Source organism: Glandiceps talaboti, chromosome 17 (genome assembly GCF_964340395.1).
Source record: "Glandiceps talaboti chromosome 17, keGlaTala1.1, whole genome shotgun sequence".
In the NCBI taxonomy this organism is placed as follows: domain Eukaryota; kingdom Metazoa; phylum Hemichordata; class Enteropneusta; family Spengelidae; genus Glandiceps; species Glandiceps talaboti.
Window position 1 is genome coordinate 398,859 of NC_135565.1, and position 6,280 is coordinate 405,138.

Sequence of the window (6,280 nt, forward strand, 5' to 3'; positions counted from 1 at the left end):
TCATGTATGGTGGGAGTACACCAACTATCATGTGTGGTGGGAGTACACCAATTATCATGTATGGTGGGAATACACTAACTATCATGTATGGTGGGAATACACTAACTATCATGTATGGTGGAAATACACCAACTATCATGTATGGTGGGAGTACACCAACTATCATGTATGGTGGGAGTACACCAACTATCATGTATGGTGGGAGTACACCAACTATCATGTATGGTGGGAGTACACCAACTATCATGTATGGTGGGAATACACCAACTATCATGTATTGTGGGAATACACCAACTATCATGTATGGTGGGAGTACACCAACTATCATGTATGGTGGGAATACACTAACTATCATGTATGGTGGGAGTACACCAACTATCATGTATGGTGGGAATACACCAACTATCATGTATGGTGGGAGTACACCAACTATCATGTATGGTGGGAATACACCAACTATCATGTATGGTGGGAGTACACCAACTATCATGTATGGTGGGAGTACACCAACTATCATGTATGGTGGGAATACACCAACTATCATGTATGGTGGGAGTACACTAACTATCATGTATGGTGGGAATACACCAACTATCATGTATGGTGGGAATACACCAACTATCATGTATGGTGGGAATACACTAACTATCATGTATGGTGGAAATACACCAATTATCATGTATGGTGGGAGTACACCAACTATCATGTATGGTGGGAATACACCAACTATCATGTATGGTGGGAGTACACCAACTATCATGTATGGTGGAAATACACCAACTATCATGTATGGTGGGAGTACACCAACTATCATGTATGGTGGGAGTACACCAACTATCATGTATGGTGGGAGTACACCAACTATCATGTATGGTGGGAGTACACCAACTATCATGTATGGTGGGAGTACACCAACTATCATGTATGATGGGAGTACACCAACTATCATGTATGGTGGGAATACACTAACTATCATGTATGGTGGAAATACACTAACTATCATGTATGGTGGGAGTACACCAACTATCATGTATGATGGGAGTACACCAACTATCATGTATGGTGGGAATACACCAACTATCATGTATGGTGGGAGTACACCAACTATCATGTATGGTGGGCGTACACCAACTATCATGTATGGTGGGAATACACTAACTATCATGTATGGTGGGAGTACACTAACTATCATGTATGGTGGAAATACACCAACTATCATGTATGGTGGAAATACACCAATTATCATGTATGGTGGGAGTACACCAACTATCATGTATGGTGGAAATACACCAACTATCATGTATGGTGGGAGTACACCAACTATCATGTATGGTGGGAATACACCAACTATCATGTATGGTGGGAGTACACCAACTATCATGTATGGTGGAAATACACCAACTATCATGTATGGTGGGAGTACACCAACTATCATGTATGGTGGGAGTACACCAACTATCATGTATGGTGGGAGTACACCAACTATCATGTATGGTGGGAGTACACCAACTATCATGTATGGTGGGAGTACACCAACTATCATGTATGGTGGGAATACACCAATTATCATGTATGGTGGGAGTACACCAACTATCATGTATGATGGGAGTACACCAATTATCATGTATGGTGGGAATACACCAATTATCATGTATGGTGGGAGTACACCAACTATCATGTATGGTGGGAGTACACCAACTATCATGTATGGTGGGAGTACACCAACTATCATGTATGGTGGGAGTACACCAACTATCATGTATGGTGGAAATACACCAACTATCATGTATGGTGGGAGTACACCAACTATCATGTATGGTGGGAGTACACCAACTATCATGTATGGTGGAAATACACCAACTATCATGTATGGTGGAAATACACCAACTATCATGTATGGTGGGAGTACACCAACTATCATGTATGGTGGAAATACACCAACTATCATGTATGGTGGAAATACACCAACTATCATGTATGGTGGGAGTACACCAACTATCATGTATGGTGGAAATACACCAACTATCATGTATGGTGGAAATACACCAACTATCATGTATGGTGGGAATACACCAATTATCATGTATGGTGGAAGTACACCAACTATCATGTATGGTGGGAGTACACCAACTATCATGTATGGTGGAAATACACCAACTATCATGTATGGTGGAAATACACCAACTATCATGTATGGTGGAAATACACCAACTATCATGTATGGTGGGAGTACACCAACTATCATGTATGGTGGGAGTACACTAACTATCATGTATGGTGGGAATACACTAACTATCATGTATGGTGGGAGTACACCAACTATCATGTATGGTGGGAGTACACCAACTATCATGTATGGTGGGAATACACCAATTATCATGTATGGTGGGAATACACTAACTATCATGTATGGTGGGAGTACACCAACTATCATGTATGGTGGGAGTACACCAACTATCATGTATGGTGGGAATACACCAACTATCATGTATGGTGGGAGTACACCAATTATCATGTATGGTGGGAATACACTAACTATCATGTATGGTGGGAATACACCAACTATCATGTATGGTGGGAGTACACCAACTATCATGTATGGTGGGAGTACACCAATTATCATGTATGGTGGGAGTACACCAACTATCATGTATGGTGGGAATACACCAATTATCATGTATGGTGGGAGTACACCAACTATCATGTATGGTGGGAGTACACCAACTATCATGTATGGTGGGAGTACACCAATTATCATGTATGGTGGGAGTACACCAACTATCATGTATGGTGGGAGTACACCAACTATCATGTATGGTGGGAGTACACCAACTATCATGTATGGTGGGAATACACCAATTATCATGTATGGTGGGAGTACACCAACTATCATGTATGGTGGGAATACACCAACTATCATGTATGGTGGAAATACACCAACTATCATGTATGGTGGAAATACACCAACTATCATGTATGGTGGAAATACACCAACTATCATGTGTGGTGGGAGTACACCAACTATCATGTATGGTGGGAATACACCAACTATCATGTATGGTGGGAGTACACCAACTATCATGTATGATGGGAGTACACCAACTATCATGTATGGTGGGAATACACTAACTATCATGTATGGTGGAAATACACTAACTATCATGTATGGTGGGAGTACACCAACTATCATGTATGATGGGAGTACACCAACTATCATGTATGGTGGGAATACACCAACTATCATGTATGGTGGGAGTACACCAACTATCATGTATGGTGGGCGTACACCAACTATCATGTATGGTGGGAATACACCAACTATCATGTATGGTGGGAGTACACCAACTATCATGTATGGTGGAAATACACCAACTATCATGTATGGTGGGAGTACACCAACTATCATGTATGGTGGGAGTACACCAACTATCATGTATGGTGGGAATACACCAATTATCATGTATGGTGGGAGTACACCAACTATCATGTATGGTGGGAGTACACCAACTATCATGTATGGTGGGAATACACCAACTATCATGTATGGTGGGAGTACACCAACTATCATGTATGGTGGGAGTACACCAACTATCATGTATGGTGGGAGTACACCAATTATCATGTATGGTGGGAATACACCAACTATCATGTATGGTGGGAGTACACTAACTATCATGTATGGTGGGAGTACTCCAACTATCATGTATGGTGGGAGTACACCAACTAGGCATTATTCAGTACTGTCATTTGTATCAACTTAATAATCAAGTTGGGAAAAGTGAAATGCCAGTTTTCTGAACTTCATGGACAACTTCAGAAGTTACTGATTTCCATGAAGGAATGGATATTGTTTTGATCATCAGTAATATACAATGTCTCATTTATATGAAAGTCATCCCACATAGTAAGGTAACAGTTACACAGTGTTTACTAAATATGAAGGTAGTGTAGAGTAGTCAGTCCCAATAGTCTGTACAGTACAGGAAAGCTTATCTGTATGAGTGAAATGATAGTGTCCCAAGTTAAACTCAGTTCTGCTACTGTTACAGTTAAGCATCGGAATTCAGTTATGATAGTATTACATATATGTTCATTACACAAACCATGTGTTCAATAAATTGTAACTTGGCAAGATTTCGACAATAGTGTAGAATTCATGACTCTCGGTTCAGACTTCTTGTCATTGCTAAACTGTAAACCTAGATGTTTTCACTCCTAGAAAATTTTGTGATTTTACTGTCTTCAGCTAGTTCTCAAAGACTAATTTTTACTAATTACCAGACTGCTACATTGTGTTCATGTACAAGAAGGCATTTAAGTCACTACCTATTTTTGCATTTTTGTTTCCCAGCAAAATAAGTGAAAATCAGTCTTTAGTGAAATGTGCAGGTTTACAGAATATACTGGTGTTCTAATCTAATATATCGGTACTTGTATGTATACCATAATACGATGATATGACAGATTTCAAGCTAACTAGTAACAAATTGACTCAGTATTTAGAAGAATTTCCAAGTGTATGTTTTTATTGTGAAACATTGTAAAACCAGTGTTTTGAAGTTATACATATTACTAGTCAATAAATAACTTTCATCTTTAATACGTAGTTGTATGTTAGTTTTATTGTGAGGTTGGTATGTGTGTGTGTGTGGAGGGTACGCATGCATGTATGTGTGGTGGGGGTATACATACATATGTGTGTGTGTGGGGGGGGGGGGGTATGCATGCATATATGTATACATGTATATTTATATATACATATGTGTATGTGTGCATACTGGGTACACATATGTAAGTACGGAAGGTGGATGGATGATGTATCTATATATTGAATTGTGGCTATATTAGGCTATTGCAAACTTGGTACTCTCAGATAGCATCATAACTATTGAGGAAAATAAGCATTTCAATCTGAATGTATGTACGTGTATACGAGTACATTTCCAGCTTTAACCAGCATACCTGGTGATTTTGAAAATGGCAGATTATGGGAATGTGTATTTCATACATCATTGTAAAACCATGATTAGTCAGTCAACCTAGCTGTATAATTGGGGACCTGGTAGGATAGAGGTTGCAATGTGAATGCTTTAATCCTATGTGTACCCTAGTCAACCCAGCTGTATAATTGGGGACCTGGAAGGATAGAGGTTGCAATGTGAATGCTTTAATCCTATGCGTACCCATGGAAGTATAACCCACCTAGTCAACCCAGCTGTATAATTGGGGACCTGGTAGGATAGAGGTTGCAATGTGAATGATTTAATCCTATGTGTACCCTAGTCAACCCAGCTGTATAATTGGGGACCTGGTAGGATAGAGGTTGCAATGTGAATGATTTAATTATATGTGTACCCTAGTCAACCCAACTGTATAATTGGGAACCTGGTAGGATAGAGGTTGCAATGTGAATGATTTAATTATATGTGTACCCTAGTCAACCCAACTGTATAATTGGGGTCCTGGTAGGATAGAGGTTGCAATGTGAATGATTTAATTCTATGTGTACCCTAGTCAACCCAGCTGTATAATTGGGGACCTGGTAGGATAGAGGTTGCAATGTGAATGTTTTAATTCTATGTGTACCCTAGTCAACCCAGCTGTATAATTGGGGACCTGGTAGGATAGAGGTTGCAATGTGAATGTTTTAATCCTATGTGTACCCTAGTCAACCCAGCTGTATAATTGGGGACCTGGTAGGATAGAGGTTGCAATGTGAATGTTTTAATCCTATGTGTGCCCTAGTCAACCCAGCTGTGTAATTGGGGACCTGGTAGGATAGAGGTTGCAATGTGAATGCTTTAATCCTATGCACTTATAAAGGCTGCAATGGATTGTATGCTCCCCAGGGAGTTGAAGGGATGTTGTGCTGCCATTGATCCGTACCAGGGGTAATTATTGTCAGCACCTTGAACTCTCAGGAGACAAGCTTGCAAGGAGCATTGCCTACCTTAAAGGACATTAGGGAGCCTTCAGTATTTACAGGGGGGCGGAATTGGGGGGGGGTCACATTTTACAAACCTGTTCTTGGGGGAGGGTCATATTTTGCATTACAATGTTTGGGGGAGGGTCACATTTTACACTCCGTAGTTTTGTGACCAAATTGAAGATTCAAATATTGTCAATTTGTTTTGTGTGTTTGAGATGTAAAAGTGAGATGAGCACTCAACATTTATTTTTACGAGTACTTTACATGCAAAAATACAAAAAATAAAATGCATATATTGTAAGAAAATTGTTTAATAAAACGATGCATTTTGTGGAGTGTACCCATCTCACT